At 39.5% G+C, this 21,729-nt stretch overlaps 1 protein-coding gene and 1 long non-coding RNA gene across 7 annotated transcripts in view; one reads left to right on the top strand and one right to left on the bottom strand.

Moving 5' to 3' along the window:
* Positions 1-8,392, bottom strand: part of ERBIN (erbb2 interacting protein) — a 188,206-nt gene extending 179,814 nt beyond the window's left edge. For 3 of the 6 annotated variants that reach the window (XM_069096431.1, XM_069096432.1, XM_069096433.1), the window contains exon 1: positions 7,999-8,392. The gene's annotated coding sequence lies outside the window, so the exon portion shown is untranslated. The remainder of the gene's footprint in view (positions 1-7,998) is intronic. The other 3 variants (XM_069096434.1, XM_069096435.1, XM_069096436.1) reach the window with 3 other exon arrangements.
* Positions 8,393-9,406: 1,014 nt separating this feature from the next.
* Positions 9,407-20,922, top strand: LOC138167281 (uncharacterized). The gene is made up of 3 exons (XR_011169849.1): positions 9,407-10,391; positions 19,823-20,178; positions 20,542-20,922. It is a non-coding gene; the product is annotated as an uncharacterized lncRNA (long non-coding RNA).
* Positions 20,923-21,729: the final 807 nt, after the last annotated feature.

The following is a 21,729-nucleotide window of genomic DNA, read 5'->3' as shown; positions in this document are numbered from 1 at the left end:
CTAATTCATGCTGAAGTCAAGACTTTACCCTCTAATGTCACTGGACCTCTTTCAAAACAAAGGACAGGCGGCAACAACAACAAAGGGTCAGAGGACATAAACAGGCAGTTTGTAGAGGAAAGTTATCAACCATACAAAAAAATGCTCCAAATCACTAATAGTTAGAGAAAAGCAAATTAAAACAACTCTGAGTTCCTACTTCATGCCTATCAGATTGGCTAAACTGGCAAAAAAAGGAAAATGACAGATGCTAGGGGGACTATAGAAAAAGTTACATGTAATGCTGGAGCTGTGAACTGGTCCAGCCATTCTGAAAAGCAATTTGGAACTATGCCCAAAATACTACTAAACTATGTATGACTTTTCACCCAATGATGCTGCATACTAGATCTATACCCCAAAGAGAACAAAGAAAGAGGAAAATGACTCATGTACAAAAATAATTTATAGTAGTTCTTCTTGTAGGGGCAAATAACTAGAAACTAAGGGAGGATACATCAATTAGGGAATGGCATAAGAATCTAATGGAATACTACTATGCTGTAAGAAATAATAAATAGTATGGTCCTTCAACCAGAACAATTCACAAACACAAACATTGTAAAGACAACTCTGAAAAACATGGAAATTCTAATCCACACAATGACCAACCACAACTCTGCTATTCGCCTCCAGATAAAATAGCTTATAGATTCAGACTCAGATTGAGGCTTACTATTTTGGTGTTTTGTTTGGTTTTGGACATGGCCAAAGCAGGAATCTGTTTTACTCAACAATATATGCTCCTAACAGGTTTTGCTTTTTCTGCTTTCTCAATGGGGGATGAGGGGAAGGCGCCAGGAAGGTGGGAAGAACCAATTTTGGACCTGAAAACAATTGAATTAAAAAAAATTATGCTCCCCAAATCACAAAACTGTACAAACTTTTTGACTGAGATGCTACTGCTAGACCTATATTCTAGAGAGATCAAAGGATAGGGAAAAGATGCTACATGTTTAAAAAAAAGTATTTAAAGCAGCTCTATTTTTATAGTGGCAAAGAACTAGAAACTGATGGGGTGTCCATCAATTGAGAAATGGCTAAACAAATTATGGCCTATGAATATAATAGAATACTACTCTAAGTAGTATAGAAGGTAACAGTTTCAGAGAAACCTGGGAAGATTTCTAATGAACTGATGCCAAGTGAAGTGAGCTGAACCAAGAGAACAATTAGACAACTTTGAAAAACTCAGGAATGTTGATCAATGTAGTAACCATCCACAATTCCATAGGACTCATGAAATAAAAGATGCTACCCACCTCCTAACAGAGTACTGATTGAAACTTGTTTTTAGACATAGCAAATGTCAGAATTTGTTCTGCATGACTATACTGTTTGTAAAGGTGATTTTGTTTTGCTTGTTTTATCAAAGGGAAGTAAGAGAGGGGAAATGTGGGAGAGAGAGAGAATATGGATCTGAAAATAAAATAAAATTTAATTTAAAAAATTAAGGGCCCCCAAAGGATCCACTTCCAACTATACTGCCTCATAGAACCTTTTGCAAACATGAGCTAGTTATGAATATTCTGGGAGACTCCCTTGCAAGTGGGTGTATCTAAAGTGTCTCCTTGAGTGACTCAGAAGTCATAGGGAAGGACCAAAAAAGAAAATCTGCTTCTAGGATGCTGGAGCCTGAGGCTAGGACAAGTCCATAGTGAGCTCTCTTTGGAGGTTTCAGGCTTCATAGACTGATCTTCATACTAATATGAATTACCAGTGATCTGCTAAAGAGTTTTCAATAATAGACAGAAGTCAAACACTCTATTATAGGAGAGGATAATCCCCTTTAAACCTGCTCCCAACAGAGGAAGAACACATGTCAAAGTCATTCTCACTCACATAAAACTAGAAACTCAAAAGACTATCTTCTCCAATATGTAAGCCCATAAAAGGGAAGAGAAGTGGGGTTTTTGATATACTTTTAAAATATATTTTTATTTCACTGATTCAATAAATCATCAAATTAGAAAGAACCTGAAATCATCTAGTGCAACCCTTTAAGATGAGAAAACTGGGGCGGCTAGGTGGCACAGTGAATACATCACTGGCCCTGAAGTCTGGAAGACCTGAGTTCAAATTCAGCCTCACACACTTGGCACACTTACTAGCCATGTGACTTTGGGCAAGTCACTTAACCCCAACTGACCTCCAAAAAGCAAAAAAAAAAAAAAAAAAAGATGAGAAAACTGAGGTCCCAAGAAACTAAATAACCTATACAAAGTAGCACAGCTCATTTGTTGGACAGCCTATAACAAAAACCAAGGTCTCAAGACTCCCAATTGAATATTATACCAAAAGATCTTACTGTTAGTGAATGAGGTATTTGACAATCCCAAGCACATCTTCCAGATAATTAAAGCTTACCCTTTAAGATAAAACCTTTTCAAATTTTTAACCAAATATATTATGTATTTGAGAGTACAATGAATATAATTTAGGCTTTTCTTAATGACCATAGGTCATTATAAAATTAACTATTATACTGAACTGTAATGCAATGATGGCCCCAGGGATTCTTTAGCCCAATAACTAAATGGCCAATGTCAACGTTTTTTTATTTGTCTACTTTTTTGTAATTTTTCTCTCTTTTCCTATCGTCTTTTGTCATTTCTTGCTGAAGTCTGTTTGCTTCTCCCAAACACCTCAACTCCCCTTTTAAATTTGCTAATCTGATATGACCTAGGAAGCCAGAAAAGTCAGATTATTAGAATTCTTTGTAAAGTCAAAATCAAATAGACTGAGCTTTTAAAATTCTCTTATAAATAAAGTATAAGTTTTACTTTTCCATAACTGTGTGTCTACTATTTAGGCTGCTCAGGTCTTTTTTTAACTTATCCCTAGATTTCTCTACTGTTTCCTTGGATAATTCAAATCACTGAATTAAGTGATCTCTTGATAAATACAAAATCACTGTGCTTATTTATCATCACTATTCTACCTATATAGTCTAGGTAACACTCGTCTCTAAGCTGAAGAAGTGCCAAACCACATTGGTAGATGGAATTTCCTCATCCTGGAGCTCCCTAAACCAATGAAATTATAGTTTCAGTCCCAGACCCAATTTGTTTCTAGCACCTGTTTTAGATTATAAGACAAGAAGTGGCCTTTATCTTCTGTTATATTCCTGATCCACCCCCTATCACACAATAATGCCTAGTACAATGTCTTGAGATCTTCTGGGAGAGGGGTACTTAGCCTGAGGTAACTGAACTTGTTAGTTTTTTTTATATATTTTAATGTGTATTTCAACATAATTGGTTTCCTTTATAATCCTATGTTCACCACTGTATGCATTTAAAAACATTATTCTGAGAAATGGTCTATAGGCTTCACCAGACTGCCAAAAAGATCCACCATACAAAAAAAGTTGAGAACCTCTCATCATTTTACAGGGGGAGGAAACTGAAGCCCAGTAAAGTTAAATGACTTGCCCAGGGTCACCTTAGTAGTTAAAATTCTTAAGGTGAGAATAATAATGATTTGATATAGACACAAAGAATGTTATCATGGAAGTAATAATGATTTTTTAAAAAGACATTTTTAAAAGACCAGAGGAAAGAGAGACCAAAATATAAGGTGAGCTGATGTCACACTATTTCTGACTTCTAGGAGTTTACAATTTAGACAAGAAAACAAAACGCATTCATAAATAATTGCAAGTTACTATGTTAAATCATAAACTAGGTATTTAAATGAAGAGAAGATACCGTGTTTCCCCGATAAGACACTGTCTTATTTTTTTTGGAAAGAAAAACACCAGAGGGCTTATTTTCAGGGGAGGGCTTATGTTGTCCTGCCTCAGCTCTCCTCCGGCACTGCTCTCAATGGCACCAGCAAGCAAATCACTGGGGAAGAACAGGATGACCCGCTCACTGCTGCAGCTCTGATTGGATGCAGCTCGGGGCGCCGCGTGCGTTTGGGGGTGGGGAGAGGGCGTGCATACAGAGGGTACCGTAATGTAGCGTGTAGGGCAGGGGATCACCTTCACTACAGTAGCAATCTCAATAGGGCTTATTTTCGGGGGAGGGCTTATTTTAGAGGAATCTTACACAGTAAGGGGAGGCCTTATTTTCGGGATAGGTCTTATTATCGGGAAAACACGGTATAAAATCAGATTGGTTTAGGAAGCAAAGCTTTCCTGGAAGAATTTTTTAACCAGACCTTGAACACAGCAAGGGACATGGAACACGGAACAGTGAAGAAGAGGTGAGTAAGCAGCAGTTCAAGTGAGAAACAAGACAGTTCACAGAGAAAACAAGCTAAGCTCCATGACATCCAAAGCACTGAACAGAGAAATGGAAATGAAAATGACTGTCAAATAAAGCAGTCAGAGGAAGAAGAGGGAAAGGAATTAGGTAGAGTAACAACAACTGAAGTTTCTTATGTTAAAGAAAGTGAAAAAAGTCAAATGATCAATCTAAATGACAGAAGGAAAATGGACCTGATACATTATTATGATAGCAACCTAGGAAGGAACAGAAGACAAATATATGGCAAAAGCCTTGAAAGAAGAAATGTCTAAGAAGAGAAACAAAATTCTGTTGGAATGAGCTTGGAATTTAAATTTATAAAACAAAACATATATCAATTATGCTTTCTTTATGGCACCTTGCATATTATGAGCATTAAATAATTAAATTATGTTCCATATTAAGAAGTCACATGCCACAACTGAAAGTACCAAAAATTGCCCAAGTATGTTAAGAAAAAAAAAAATACAGCTGAAAGAGTGAGCATTCTAGAGGTTTATGTGTATTTCAGGATGTTCTAGGATAAAGAAAAAAGTGGCAGAGAAGGGTTAAAGTGCAAGGAACAGAAATGAAATAGCAAAAAGTAAGGAGGGAATGGATTGAAGTTCATTAAGAAAATCATTTCAGTTTCAGAGACAAATTGGGTTAATAATTTTTGTTTAAATCTTTTCATGTTTGCATAGGAGAAACATACACAGTTCAAACTTATCACAGGGAGTTAAATGAAACAATTAAGATCACAGATTCAGAGCTGGGAAGAACCTTAGAGGTCTTCTAGTCCGACCCAGCCTCATTTTAAATATGAGGAAATAGTTTGGAAAATTTGCCAACAATCATACAAGTTGCAAAGTGGCAAAACCCAAGTCCTCCTACTCTAAATACAGTGCTCATTCCCCCACAGTGTACTGCTTCCACCTTCATTACTAAACCCAAGACAACTAAAACCACAAAATCAAAATTTGGCTTCCACACTTTGGCATAAGCTTTTTCATGCACTCAAATTTTAGGATGACATCATCTAAAACTGCAAACTGTTCTTTATTATTTAACACTAAAATCACAATAACTAGCAAGTGGAAGTAAATCAACATTTAAATGTTATAGTTTCAATAAACCAAGTAAAAATCACTGATTGTATTTTGTGCACTGTTAAGCAAAATTTTCAGGAATGTGTCACAGATCAAATACTGCAAAAGAGTTCTAATTATTTATATACTTATGCACTAAACTTTGAGACCATTTTAAAACATTTGAACCACTGCAAACAGTATTTAGAGAAAATTTAATTTTTATAAATATACTCACACAAAAAAAGCAAGAATCACAATGTAAGAATGTAAAGATGGAAGGGGACTTAGAAATCATCCTGTCAGGCTCCTTCATTTTACAAGTGAGGAAAAAATACCTACAGAAGTTAAGTGAATTGGGATTGTGTCTACTCAATTTCTAGGCTGTCAGAAGAAAATCGTCTCATAAATTCATCAAGCTAGTACCCAACAAGCTTAATGGACCTATGGAGTTTCAAGATCTATACTTACTGAGTGAATTATGCTTTTATTAAAGAAAAGGAAAATAGGCAACAAGACTAGCAAGCTGGTATCAAGGTAAGACCTGTAATTCAAGTAAACTCTTAGAAACACACTTGACTAAGCAACTTGGAGCAAAATCATCAGTGGCCCAGGAAATTCTACAGATTATAAACTGCAAAATAATACAGGTTCTGTAATGGTACAGAGAATTTCCTAACAGAAGTGGGGGGAGGGGATGGGAAAAGAGATAAAGAACATTTATTCAAATAACATTAATAATGGCTATTTTAAAAGTTCTTGACTCAAGACCTTGATTCTTTACTAGTTGCTCCCCTGGGGAGGAGATAAACAAAAATTACATAAAAAACAAAAACTGGTTCACAGAGTTACTGCTTGACATAACGATTTTCTTCTGTAAGTCACTAGGACAGAGAAAACACAACTCTGGAAAATGCTCTTTCTTTGTAAGAGGGCTGCCGCTCTATTTAGGCTTTGTTGCTTTTGTGCCAAGGATCAATGTCATTATTTTGTTCAGCTTTTTCAGATGTCCAGGAATAACCTCTTTGGCTAGCTAATAATACAACTGTGCATTATTATATTCCTTGAGCAAGCTAGTTTAGTTTAGTACTTACTTGCAAAACTAACTAGCAAGAAAATAACTATCTGGAGAGAAAAGGTTCTGATAAAGGCCAACTTAACATGTAGTAGTAAAATTTTAATATTTGTCTTTTTGCATTTAATACAGATCAAAGCTTTTGGGAAGAATAATATATTTGATCGAGATCTTTCAAACTTGGACTTTCTTCCTTCTCTAAGGAAGCTACCATCTTTTTCAATTGCCACCAATTATTTGAGAACCGATTAAGTATGCTAAATATCAACTGATATTTTATAGGGAAATGAGCTACAGAATTTTCCTTGTACTCCAAAAGACGACCTCTTTGCTCCTTAGCCCCCAAATACTACTGACAAAAGCTTAACTATCCTTTCACACTAACAAATTCGGATCTACTGAAACCCAAGAATCCACTGATAGAATCTGTGAAGTCTACTAATTGTTTTGAACACTCGGACTGAACTAGGTGGCCTCTGACATCCCTTCCAACTCAGATTTTGTGACTTTAAATCAGTCTACAATTAATTTTTGCCATGCTTTTTGTCCAGCTTCCAAATCAAATTTGATAACTCTTACTAAATAGACATTCATTATAATGTATGTATATATATATAAGTATATGTGTGTATATATGTATAAAGTATTTGTGCCAAAATGGTACAATCCTCAAAAAGTCAAGTATAAATACCAGAAAAGTCGTGTATAAATGTGTACGATGGATGTCATGCAGATAAATAGTATCAAAGGCTTATCGACCTAGTTGCAGGTGTTTTTCAAAACTTACACCTCCCTCTTTACTCGAAAGAACAAGGAATTATATCTCTTATTTCCGTTCCTTTCTAAACTGGGCGCTAAGAGGAAAAATCCGATTAAGGTAATTGCTTTTAATAAATTTGTGGAGTAAGTCTTTATCATATGGTTCTTTAAAGGACCTAAATAAATGCCCTCTCACGGACAAGAAAACACAGGTTAAATTTTACTAAATTCTCCTTAAATCTCATCCCTACCCCAAAAATAAACAAGGAGTTTTTGTTGTTGTAGTCATTGTGTTAAAAAGCCAGTAGCCGCACGCAGGGCTTCTGTCAGGAGACCTAACCCCCACCCCCACCCCCCCACCCCCCGCCCCGGAGAACTTAACTTAAACGCCCTCGAATAGTTAACAGTGTAAACAAACGTGGCAGACAATCTCTACGGCAAACCAAGGAGCGACATCTTCCAGACTAATTGACATATCCGAAGTTGCTAGATTCAGTCCATCCACTTAAAATAAAAATTTTCGGAGAAAGCATTTTAGGAGCGGCCAAGTAGTTACCTACTTCGGGACCTTGAGCAGAACAAAGGAACCCTATGTCTTCAAGAGTTTAAAAAAAAAACCATACAACTTTGCGTTTTCCCCCCCTTCCCCGGATTCCTCCGACCTCTCCCCTAATAATGCGAAACCAGAAGGTGGACAAGAGGAAGCCCCGATATTTCACGGATCCAGGGCAGTCGGACTTCGAAAGGGGACGAAGACAGAAAAATCCTCCTCCAGCTCCCCTCCCCACGCTCGCCCCCAAATTACCTCTCCGGAGTTCTCGGCCTCTTCTTCAGGCTTCCAGTGGGAGCATGATGGGGGGGGGGGGTTCCCTTTCTCCCCAAGGTGCTGCAGCCTCCAGCCGTCGCGGGGTCTTTTCTCTCCGGGAGGGCGGATGTGAATGGGGATGCGGGGCGGCCTCTCGCAAGAGGAAGAGGAGGCTGGTTTCGGCTTTTGGGGTGGAAGGGGGGGTGTTGCAGGCCGGTTTCCTGGTCTCAAGTTTTGACACGAGTTTCCCAGCCGCCCCAACCAGGATCTCCAGAGGAAAAGGGGAAGGCAAAAAAAAAAAAAAAGTTTTCTCTCGTGACACCGCCCGTATTACTGCATGAAACTCACTTCCTGCCCAGGCAAAGAAGCTGAATCCAGGTTCACTCAGGGGAACCCGGAAAACCAGCTCGACCTAAGCCGGGGAACAGGAGGCGGGCGGGGGGGAGAGGGGGGGCAATCTGTCTGTCTGTCTCTCCCGCCGCCGAAAGTCCGAACTCCGACTCCTGAGATAGACGATCCCAATGCAATCCTGCAAGGCTGCCAAGCGCGCTCGCGGTGCCACCGGGCGGGCGGGAGCAGACGACGCGCCCCCCTCCAGGCCCCTCCCGGGTCCAGCAAGCGAGGCTGCACCGCGCCCCTTCCTCCTGCTGCTGCCGCCGCGGCCCTTGCTAGGCCACCTCCCGCAGCCGCCGCTGCTGCAGGGGTTATTGTCTCGATAACGCCTGCCGCGCCCTTCGCCCGCGCCGCCTCGGCCGCCACCGGGGTCCGAGTCCGGGGAAAAAGAGGGAGGGGGCAGGCACGCGGGCCGGCCCCCGGCCGTCAGTCCGCCCGGCCCGGGTCTCTGTCCCCTCCTCCTCCCCACCCCCCTGCCTGCGCCTCGGGCTCGCGGTTTCCCGCCCGTGCCCCACTCCCGCAGCTCCGGACCGCTGTGGCGGCGGAGAGGGCTCCGCGACCGCGGGTGGGGTGGGCGGGAGAGAAGCGAGAGAGAGAGACACGGGCGACGACGCCGAGCTTAACGCCAGGGCCGAGGCTGCCGCGGCCAGCCGCGCCACATTCACTAGAAACCGACCGGAGGGGAGGGGAAGAAGGCGGAGGAGGGGGGAGGGACCGGGCTGGGGCTGAAGCAGGAGGGGAGCGCGGCCTCACCAGCGGAGGCTGGCGGGGACAGGCGGCAACAGCGCCCCCCGACCAGGACCGAGGGGAAGACACTGCGCACCGCGGACTGGAGCGGCGGAGGGGGAGGGGAAGGGGGCGGGGCCGCGGCTGCAAGCGGCCTCCAGCCGGCTCTCACCCCAACTGCCAGCCGCCGCGGAGCGGCTGGAGGCCGGCGCGAGCCAGTCAGCTCGCGGGGGCGGTGAGACGGCCCAATGGCTCGCCTCGGTCTCTGGAGGGGAAAGGAATGAAAGGAGCTGGGGGAGGGAGGGAGAATGAAGTGCGGGGTGGGGGAGGGGCCACCCTGGCAGGTTCGAGGGAGAAGTGTACTGAGGAGGAACCGAGGAGCGTGTCTGGGCCACCTTCCCCATCCCGCGACCCTGCCTGCAGTCCCCGGGTGGCCCCCTGGGGAGCCGTGCAGTGGTAACTTTTTGTGTGTATGTGCATAAACCTAGTTCCCTTCAGAGGGCTCTTCCAGGCCGCCAGCTGCTACGAACATCGAAAGACCGAAGTAGCGAAAGGGCCCCGGGGCGCCCTACAGGCTCCTCTTAGGAGCCCAGCCAAGTGCTTGTATTTTTCCCGGGTCTAGCTCTCCCGGCCCCGCCGGCCCTCCAGCCTCGAGTGGTGGGGGTGGCATCTGCAAGGTGTGAAGGGGCAGCGGAGGCTTCCTTCCAGCCGGGATTTGGAGCCGGCAGGTATGCCTTTCAGCTGGAGCATTCCCGACTGCGGTGAATCCCACACAGAAGCAGCAGCTCTGGATCCCTTCCCGAGCCGGCCCAATTTTCTGCTGGTCGGCCCCCGGAGCAGTTCAGTGGAGTAGCCTCCGGGCCTCGGATTTCGACCGACAGCTTGACAAAACTTAAACTGGGGTGGGGGAAGGCGGCTCCAAAAATTGCTTTTGTTATTATACAGTGCCCTCATTAGAAAAAGGATTTGACCCACCTCAAACAGCTTCTTTCCGTGCTGCCGCTGTTGGATTATGTCTAGCCATAATCAGTTGCACAAAGCATCCGAATTTATTGTTAAGGGAGATACTGAAACATTCAGTTTCATTGCATCTGGAAAAAATGAAAAAGCCTCAACCCTAAGAGTGGAGTTGTATAGCTTTTTGCATTGTTTGGCTTTTGCTTTTGATATGTTAACTGACTAAAAGACGATTTTGTTTCACTACTGAAGAACAGAAAAAGGAGATATGGTGCACATTTTATTCCCAGCCGTCTTCGAGGCTGCATTTTATGCTGGTAACTAATTTCTGGGCCATTAAAGTCACTTTTCTAACCAAACCTTGCATATGACAGGGAATTATTTATTAAATAGTCCGAATAAAAAGTCCTATACGCTGTAGTAGCTAATAGATGACTTTAAGCTTTTATCCAGAAAGCACACATAAATTATCCCCAACATTGACCAAAGTGAATGTTTACTATTGAAAATGTCTTCGAATAAATTCATCCTCTATACGTGTCCAAAACATAGAGTGGGGGCTGTTAAAATTTCTGGAAAACTACCAGGATTAACAGATTATTTCACTGGTCTAGAGTTGATTTTAGAGTGGTTTACAGAAAAATTTGTAAAATCTCTGGTCCCTGGAGAATGTGGTTTTTTTAAGGGTTACAACTTTACAACTACTACATGGCATCTTAGATGTCAACTTATCCAACTTCCTCATTACACAGATGGGGAAACTGAGGCCTGCGATTTGCCCAAATTCACATAATGCATGTTCTCAACCAGAAAAATCCCTAGTCCTTTGATTGCAAATCCAGTCATTTTCTCCACAATATACCTTAAGATCACAGGGGGGAATATCATGCTTGCAAATCAGAGATCCAGGTTCCAGTTATTTCTCTGACATCTACTATTGACAATCTACTATTGATGTGACCAAGGGTAAGTCACTGGATTTCAGCTTCTGCTTCTATAAAATGGAGATAGTAACATTTGCGCTACTTACTTTATAAGGGCTATTAAGGAAAAAAAAAAATGAAAGCTGCTATATAAATGTGAATTATTATAGCATGCCAGGAACTAGAACCTGTATCTCTTTTTTAGTTTATTTTTATATATTTTGTTAGATATCTTCTAATTATATGTAAAAAGATTTAATGATCATTTTTAACATTTTAAGCCCCAAATTCTCACACTCCTTTCTAATCCTCTTCCTTCCTTAAGAAAAGAAGCAATTTAATTTTGATTATCCATGTGAGGCTATACAAAACGTATTTCCAGATTAGCCATGTTGCAAAAGAAACCCCCCCCCCAAAAAAAAAATAGATATAGTAGAAAGCATCATGCTTCAGTCTATATACAGAGTTCCTCAGTTCTCTCCCTGGAGCTGGACAGCGATTTTCAACATGGGTCCTTTGGAATCATCTTTTATCATTGTCTTGATCAGTGTAAGCTGAGTCTTTCACAGTTGATCATCCTTATAATGTTACTGTTACTGTGTACAATCTTCTGGTTCTGCTTACTTCACTTTACATGAGTTCTTAAAAGCTTCCCAGGTTTTTCTGAAGCCATTTCTTATAGCACAGTAGTATTCCATCACCTGTGTCTCTTTTCAAAGAGAAGCTTTGAAGTCCAGGAAGCAGCTGATGCATACCATTAACCCAAAGCTAGGTTCCCAGTATATCATGATTATGTCAATAGACCTAATATAAAGTCTGCATAATAATATTTATGAAGTGTTTTAAGGTTTACAAAGGGCATTCCTCTTCACCCTTACAAGGTAGTGTAAATATTATCCCCACTTTACACATGAGAAGACAAATTCACATAAAATGGCATACCCAAAGTCATGCATGTTTCAGGGCCCAGATTTGAACCTAAGACTGTCCTGACTCTTCAAGTCCACCTCGGTGGTTAAAATATTTTCTGGGGTGGTAAATATTTACTTAATTAAGTTTTAGCTGATTCTGGATCAATAAAGGCTGATGAAATTCTGATCCATATGTAAATGTTGGGTCACATGAGATCCAATTTTATTCCCTATCATCCCCATTTCAAAGGCTCTAATCTTTCCAAAGGAGACCAATCTGTTTTAGAATCTCTACATTTTGAATCTCTTCTTAAGTAGATCTAAGAGTCTCCTTCATTCTACACTCAGTTGTACCACCTTTGGGAATATCCCTTACTCCAGAGTTCCTGTGTCTTCACCTATGGAGAGTATGAGGGCCCTGTGGTTGCAATCCTTGAAATGAGTCTAGAGAGAAAAATCAACATGTTCAAGAACTCCAAAACCCATAAGTGGGAGGGCTGGAACTTAAGAACCAAGTATTCTGACTCTAGTGTCCTTTACCATGATGTGGAGTGCAGTGTCTTAATCTGAGACTGAAAGAACTGACTTCCTGCTGGGGATGCAGATTTAATTCCAAGAGTTAAGACACCTGTAGAGATAAAGTCCATTTCCTTCAGTATCCCAATTCTCATTTCACATGAACAAGACAAGTTCTTAAAAATTGATGTGATGATGGACTCAATTTGAAGACTAAAACACATTTTGAGGAGACAGCCAAGGAATTGTTTTGCAAATTTGTTACAGGTTTTGTTTTCAGTAGGCTGGAGTCAGGAAGAGAAGGACAATTTTTGTTAATTAAAAAATTAAACAAAAATTTTAAAGGAAAAGAAATTGAATTGCCTAGGGATAAGGAAAACACCCTTGGAGGAAAGACATTTGACTTGGAGGATTTCTACTTCAAATTGTTTCAATACCCAGAAATGTCAGGGCCCCCTGAGGCTCTGAGTCATCAGTGACTGAGGCCAGAGAACTCCACAAAGGAACTGATCCTATAGATACTGCTACTGGAGTAATATCTGACTATTCTCCTGAGAGATAGGAAGACTTACATAAATCCACAACTTCCAGAAAACTGGGGAGGTGGTGACATAAATGCTTGATTAAGGGGAATCTTCTTTGTGTGGACACTAAATTTTCCCAAGGGAAGAACAGAGAGAATGTGGGAATGGTTTTTGTTTTCGTACTGCTAGGTCCCAATCTAACTTGCCCATTTATTGTTCCCTGGAATGAGACATTCCATCTCCAGTCGTTGCACAAGTTGTCCTTACCTAGAATGTGTACCTCCAGCTAAGTATTCCCATCTTCTTTCAAATCCCACCTCAAATGCTGTATCCTATATGAGACCTATTCTGGTCTTTTCCCATTTCCATCCCTCTTGCTAGAGACCTCTACCCTGAAATTACTTTGTGTTTACTTTGAAATTTTCACACACACACATTCCTTAATGGCAGGAACTTTCAGTTTCGTCTTGCTAACTCCACCCAGCACCTATAACTATATCTGGTACATAACAGATTCTTTTTTCCCCCCTCTGGAAAACTTTTTATTGTAGGTGGAATGGGACACAGAAAGTTAGATGATTCCAATTTTGTTGGCAACATCTAAAGCATCATAGTCTGGAGCAAGACAGACATAGTCCTTCGCTCCATCAGACCAGATCAGTGTGTTGACCTTGGCCACGTCGATGTCATACGGCTTCTTTACGGCCTGCTTGATCTGATGCTTGTTGGCCTTGACGTCCACGATGAAGACTAGGGTGTTGTTGTCCTCAATCTTCTTCATAGTTGACTCGGTGGTCAAGGGAAATTTAATGATGGCATAGTGTGCGAGGGGCACTCTTCTGAGGGTATTTGGGCTGCCTTTGAAGTCTCAGTGTCTTGGGTTGCTGGAAGGTGGGGGATGTTTGGATCTTCTTCTTTTTGTGGCTATGGACACCCTTCAGCACTGCCTTCTTGGCCTTCAAGGCCTTGGACTTGGCTTCTGTCTTGGGGGGGACAACTGCTTCCTTCTTCACCTTTGGCGCCATCTTGGGGGAAAGGCTACATAATAGATTCTTATTCAATGCTTGTTGAATGAATGAATCAACCCAAATGTCAAAAACCCTTTACTAGCCTGAATGAATAGATCTGGCTAAGTCATCCAGGCCAAAGCCCTCCTCCTTCCCCATCTTTCATGGCCTCTTCATTTCTAGAACTACACTTAGGGCTTTCCCAAGTGTCTTCCTGCATAATATAATTTCAGACTAGAAAAATGATCTGGCCCACAAAACACCTCCCCCACCTATTTGATCTATGCTAGATGATACCTAAAATTTTATTTCATTCTTTAACTTTTTTGTCTTCTTTTAAAATCCAGCCTCAGCCACTTATTAGCTGTGTGACCTGTCACTTAACCTTGTTTATCTCAGTTTCTTCTTCTGTAAAATGAGCTGGAGAAGGAAATGGCAAACCTCTCCAGTATCTTTGCCAAGAAAACCAAGTGGGGTCATGAAGAATTGGACAGGACTGAAATGACTGAAAAGCAACAACAAAAATGCAAATAGCCCTTAGAGAGGTCTCATCAGTCATATTATACTTTTTAACGTGAATTAATTTGTTAGATTCTTCCCTGAAAATAAGTTTTATTAAGAGGTACCTCCCCCCCTACCCTATTAACAGATAAAGAAACAGATTCAGAGATGATTCTAAGCCTTAGGGATATGATACTAAGTATCTGCCACTAGTGTAGCAAGAGAAAGCTGAGGAGTAACAAAGACACATTGCACTTACTTTGCAATTTTGATAGGGTTTGCTCTTTTCTACATTCCAAGAATAATCCCCAAACTAGAACTGACTTTAGAAATTGAGAGATAAGATCCGTATATCTAAAGCCTTCTATTTCTTGGTCAGTTGTTATATTGCCTTATTAGTCTCATCCTACATTAAATGATCAATTCTGATAGAACTTTATATTGACTGAAATTTAGTATCTGCACACATTCAAGAAAGTGAACATATATTGCAAGTGGGAATTACACAGCTCGATAGCCAAGTTATAAATCTAATGAATTTAAAATGCTTGATTTATCTTAGTTATTAATTACTAAGACTAGCTACATGTTTCTAACTCATAGGAATGGCAAAATAATAAATCAGATCTTAGCCTTATATGCTCATATTTTAAGAGATATTGGGTTATTTTGAATGTGTTTCTCCTGAACTTTAAACTAAAATGGATTTCACTTTTAGATTATGACCAGAAGGACTAAAATTCAATCTTCTATCTAGAAAGCCAAATACTATAAAAATTAATACTATACAGATGTATTATGATTGACCAAATCATGATAATCTCTAATAAAGTAATGTTTTAAAAGATTTGGGAGTTTTTGTGGAATGCAAGTTCAGGAAGAGTCAACAGTGTGATTCTGACAGTGAAAAAAGCTCATGAGATCATGGGAGGATTAAGAGAAGCGTGTCTTCAGGGAATAAGAAACGAGTCTACACCAGCGTTTCTTAAACATTTCCCACTCAAACCCCTTTCTCTTTTTGGTAGCTTTCATTGGTCGTGCATGTCCTGAGGGCATCTGTAGGGCAAAGTCAAATGCTTTGTGTCCAGAATCAAGGCTGCCGTGAAGTTGCTCTATGCAACAGTGCAATCACTGCCAGAAACACCTTGGATTCATTAGTAGTCTGATTTTTAATCAAGTTTTGGTGGTTGTGCATTGAGAAAACGTTTGCTGTTGCCTATATGGGCTTGCTACCCACAGTTCAAGAAGTGCTAGTTTACACCCTAGTATCAGACCATTTCTGAAATATTGTTCAGTTAAGGTATCATGTTTTAGCAAGGACATTGGTTATCTAGATGGAGATCATACACCAAAAGGCAACTAGAATGGAGAAAGTCCTTGAGTCCATGCTGTATCAGGATCAGTTGAAGGAGTGAGGTATATTTAGCCTAGAAAAGAGAAAAAGTAATGATGTGGCCAGATGTAGATTGGGGGAGGTGGAGGAGAGGAGAGATTAAACAACCTTTTAGGAGACTGTGACGATAATCCACAGAGTTTGTGAGAAGGATTATATGAAGGTAATGAGAGTGAGAATAGGGAAAAGAAGGTGGATACAAGACATAGAATAAAGGTAGAATCATTTAGACTTTGTAATTGACCATATAAGAGAAAAAAGAGAAGGGAAGAGTCAAAAAAAGCACCAATGGAAACAAGGATGTCCATTATCACCACTGTTATTCAATATTGTACTAGAAATGTTAGTTTTAGCAATAAGAGAAGAAAAAGAAATTGAAGGAATTAGAATAGGCAAAGAAGAAACAAAGCTATCACTCTTTGCAAATAATGTGATGGTTTACTTAGAGATTCCTGAGAATTGAGTAAAAAGTTACCTGAAGTAATAAGCAAATTTAGCAAAATTGCAGGATACAAAATAAACCCATATAAATCATTGTCATTCCTATGTATTACAAACAACAAAACAAAACAAAGCTCAAACAATGAGATAGAAAAAGAAATTCCATTAAAAATTACTGTAGATATTATAAAATATTTGGGAGTCAACATGCCAAAACAAACCCAGGAACTATATGAACACAATTACAAAACACTTTTCACACAAATAAAGTCAGATCTAAATAATTATAATTCTACATAATTTACCTATTCAGTGCCATACCAATCAAACTAGCAAAAAAAAATTTTTATAGAAAAAACAATAGCAAAATTCATCTAGAAGAACAAAAGGTCCAGATTATCAAGGGAATTGATGAAAAGAAATTCAAGGGAAGGTGGCCTACCTGTACCAGATCTTAAATTGTAAAGTGGGTACATGATTTAATTATGAAGGCTGATACTATAAGCAAACTAGAAGAGCAAGGAGTAGTTTATCTGTCAGATCTATAGAAAAGGGAAGAAGTTACAACCAAACAAGAGATAGAGAACATTATGAAATGCAAAATGGATGATTTTGATTACATTAAGTATCCAAGAATAGAAGGGAAGCAGAAAGCTGGGAAACAATTTTTACAGCCAGTGTCCCTGATAAAGGCCTCATTTCTAAAACATACAGAGAACTGAGTCAAATTACAAAAATACAAGTCATTCCCAAATTGATAAATGGTCAAAGGATGTGAATAGGCAGTTTTCAGAGGAAGAAATTAAAGCTATCTATAATCACATAAAAAATGCTCTAAAACGATTAGAGAAATACAAATCAAAACAACTCTGAGGTACCACATCACACCTATCAGATTGGCTAACATGACAAAACAGGAAAATGACAAATGTTGGAGCAGATGTGGGAAAATTGGAACACTAATGCATTGTTGGTAGAGTTGTGAACTGATTCAACCATTCTGGAGAGCAATATTCTCAAAGGGCTATAAAACTGTATATAACTCTCTGACCCAGCAATACCACTTCTAGGTATATATCCCAAAGGATTATGAAAGTGGGAAAAGGACCCACATGTACAAATATATTTATAGAAGCTTTTTTTTTTTGTGGTAGCAAAGAATTGGAAATTGAGGGGATGTACATCAGTTGGGGAATGGCTGAACAAGTTGTGGTATATGAATGTAATGGAAACGAGCAGGCAGACTTCAGAAAACCTGAGAAGACGTATATGAACTGATGCTGAGTGAAATGAGCAGAACCAGGAGAACATTGTACATAGTAACAGCCACAGTGTGTGTCAGTCGACTTTGATAGACTTAGCTCTTTTCAGCAATGCAAGGATCCAAGACAGCGCCAAAAGATTCACAATAGAAAATGCCATCCACATCCAGAGAAAGAATTTCGGAGTCTGAATGCAGATGGAAGCAGACTATTTGCTTTCCTTCTCTTTTTTTGTTTTGTTTTGTTGTTTCTTTCTTGTGGATCCTCCCATCAGTTCTTTATCATCATGACTAATGTGAAAATGTGTTTAATATGAATGTATAAGTAGAGCCTATGTCAGATTGCATACCATCTAAGAGGAGGAAGGAGAGGGAGAAAATTTAAAACTTAAATTTTATGGAAATGAATATTGAAAACTAAAAATTAATTATGTAATTTTTTTAAAAATAGCACAATGTTTTGAAAAATAGCAGATTGGGTGAATGGTGGTACCACTGACAGAAGTATACCAGAGATAGTATCAGCTTGGGGAAAAAGTGATAAACATGCTTGAGACAAGCTGAATTTGAAATACTAATATGAGATTCAGGTAAAAATGTATTATACGCATTTAGATGTGTGCTTAAATTTAACTTGGGAAAAAAGTCACAGAGGAAAGCATAGATTTTAGAGTGAAAGAAATGCAGAATCTCAGAACTGAAAGGTCATCTAGTCCAACCAATACCTGAATAAGCATCCACTTGAACTGAGGACTGCTTGCAGAAAGCACTAATTCCTGGAATGGCCCATTCTACTTTTGAATATTTTTAATTGTTAGAAAAAATTTTTCTTTTCTTTAAGTCAAAATCTGTCTCTCTGCAACTTCCACCCCTCATTCCCAGTTCTGCCCTCTCAGGCCAAAGAGAACAAATTGAATCTGTCTTCCATATAACAGCCCCTCCAGTGTTTAAAGACAGTTGTCATGCTCCCCTCCCTGTCCCATTTTCTCTTCTAAAGGCTAACCATCATCAGTTGTTTCCAACAATCTTTATAAGGCTTTTTCACTATACTATTTGCTCCCTCTTTGGATACTCTCCAGTTTATCAATATCCTCCCTGAAACACAGAATTGAAAACATTGTCACAGATGTGGGATAACCAGTGCAGAGTACAAAAGAGTTAACACGTTCCCTCAGACTGACCAGTAGGCCTCTCTTAATGCTGTCAAAAATTACTTAAGCTTTTTTTTAAACTTCTTTAGTTCATATCACACAGCTATACTCATATTGAACTTGAAGTCCACTAAACCCCACCCCACCCCCAATTTTTTTGACACAAAATGGCTGTCTGGCCAAACTTCCTTCATATGGTATTTGTTAAGTTGATATTTTGAACTCAAGTGTATAACTTTGGTTTATTCCTATTATATTGTGTCTTATTAGATCCAGCCCAATAGTATAGACTGACCCTGTGAACCAACATTTTACTTATTCCTCCTAGATTTGTATTATTTGCAAATTTGATAAACATTGCCATCTAAGCCTTTATCCAAATCTACTAAAAATGTTACATAGCACATGTCCAAGGACAGATCCCAGAGCACTCCACTAGCGTCCTCATTGTGATATTGAGCTATTGATGATGCTCAAATATTATTGACTTTTAGTCCAAACATTCTGAAACAATCCAACTATATTATTTAAGCCTTCATCTCTCTGTCTTATCCAAAGGAATAGCATGAAAGATTCTGTTAAATGCTTTGCTAAAATCTAGATAAACTATAACCTGCCTATCTAGTAAAACTGTAAAAAAGGGAACATACTTTCTCTGATGAAGCCTGACTGGCCTTTTGTGATCAACACTCCCTTTTCTAGATATTTCTTACCTTTAATAGTATAGACTGGGGGATTGGCCTATGAGGTCTCAGTTCTGAGAACATGAACAGTATGCTCTACCTGGTGAGCCTGCCACAGGGATATATATTGGAGAGACCCTTTCTTCAAATCAGAGTATGCACAAGTATCCTAATTGTTTTTTGCTCTTACTGCTCAAAGACAAAAAAGCCTTTTAGTTGACTGATGAGCCAAAACCTAGTATGCATACAAAAGACTCAAATCAGAATCTCTCCTCTCTGGAAGTAGTCAGGTGAAAACAAAGAACTGCTATGGACCTCTGGGTGGGGGAAGGGTCTCAGACCCTCTCTCTCACCATCTCTATGTAACTAGGAATATATGGGGTTAATGTTTGCTTTTGTGTTTAATCTCTGTCGTGTTAATTTTTTCCTGATGACAGGTCAACGAATGCTAGCGACTAAATGGACCAGATTACAACCTCATGAGCTTCTGAACCATCAAGAGAGCTATCAGACTTTCTCAACTAAAATCCATAGAAGAGTCTTCTTGTAGCTACAGCATCTAAGCATGGTGAGGAGCCAGATCTGAGAAGTGATCTTTTTGACCAAGTCTAACTGTTGAATTATCACAGCTGGGATGCTACATCCTGAAAACCAAGGAATGATTAGTCCACTAACTGCCACACATTCAGAAGTGAAGTTGTTGAGAAGGGGAGAATGTTGATTGTGACTTCCATAAGCTTCATTCCACTCTCCCCAGGGACCAAGTAGTAGAAAAGAATACATGGTCTTAGAGGTATCTATACTTCAGTTCTCATTGTATCTTTCCAATAAATATCCCTTTGTAAAACTAATTGATCTTAATTGGTAAACTGATAATGGAAAAATATTAGCTGGTGAAGGGTACTGGGGGAACATACTGGATAGGGCTTATGAATGAGAGTATTAGAAAACAGCCTCAATCACTCTAGGTTACCCCCTAAGAAGAGAATGTAGTCACATTCTATAAATTCAACCTGCCAGTGGACTACGGGTTAGACTAGTAACCCCCAAACAGAAATGCAATACAAATACATTCTAGAATTTTGTCAAGTACCAACATCAAGCTCACTAGCCTATAATTTGCAGACTCAACACTTTCTTTTTTTTTTTTCTAAAGAAGGATAGATGGCCTTCTTCTGTCTTGCCATCATGTCTACTGTTCCCCCTGATCTTTCAAGTATCACTGACTGTAGCTCAGCAAACCCACCCATGAATTCTTTAAGTTCCTCATAAGGAAGTTTATCGGAGCAAGTTGACTTGAACTCATTTAGAACAGGTAGGTGCTCTCTATCTGCCAAGCTGTTTTGTGTTTCAGCTCTCCATTAATCCTTTTGGTTCCATATAGATAAAAAATTACTTGCTTTACATGGTGAAAAATGGTATATACTTCCAGAGAGAGAACTGTTGAACTCTGAATGCAGATTGAAACATACCTTTTAAACTTTCTTTATTTTTCTTTTTGTGTTTTCTTTTGCAACATGGCTAATATGGAAATACGTTTTATATGACTTCATATGTATAGTTGAGATCAAATTGCTTGCCTTCTCAAGGAGAAGGGGATGAAGGTGGAGAAATTTTTTCACTCAAATTAAAAAAAATTATTGTTAAAAATGTTTTACATGTGGCTGGTAAATTTTTAACAAAATGAATAAAAAAATTTGTAATGATTTTTTAAAGAATTAAAAAAATTTTTATCTTGGAAGAGGAAAAAGCAAAAGGAGAGCTGAATAGTTCTTCTTTGACTTCATTGTTTCTTCTCAATATTACATCCACTCTAGGTAGCAGTCCTTTGGTTTTCCTTTCTTTCTTGTTTGGTAGTCTCTTATAAGACTATATAAGGTAGTTCCTTATCATACTTTGCCAGTCTCAACTCATTCATTTATGGATTGTGAAACAATTATGACAGAACCATGTCACTTTTTCACATTTATCCATCATTATGTATCCCTGCTTTAACTTTCTTTGCATATCTTTTTGAAGTTGGTTGAAGTTAACTGGGGGCAGCAGGGTGTCAAAGAGCACTGGGTCTGGAGTCAGGAAAACCTTAGTTTAAATCTGGCCTCAGACACTTACTAGCTGTATGAACCTAGGAAAATCACCTCGCTTCTGTTTGCCTCAGTTTCCTCATCTGTAAAATAGAGATAATAATAGCACCCACCTCCCAGGGCTGTTATGAGTCTTAAATGAAATAATTTTAAAGCACTTAGCACAGTGCCTTGAACATAGTATTATATAAATGTTAGCTATTATTATTATCATCAATGATAATAATGTATTCCCTTGCATTCATATCAATTATGTTAGT

The sequence above is a fragment of the Petaurus breviceps genome, unplaced genomic scaffold (genome assembly GCF_028583685.1).
Source record: "Petaurus breviceps papuanus isolate PSGF00001 unplaced genomic scaffold, PetGlider_PUasm1.0 229, whole genome shotgun sequence".
Taxonomy (NCBI): Eukaryota; Metazoa; Chordata; class Mammalia; order Diprotodontia; family Petauridae; genus Petaurus; species Petaurus breviceps.
This window is presented reverse-complemented; position numbering and strand designations above follow the sequence as displayed.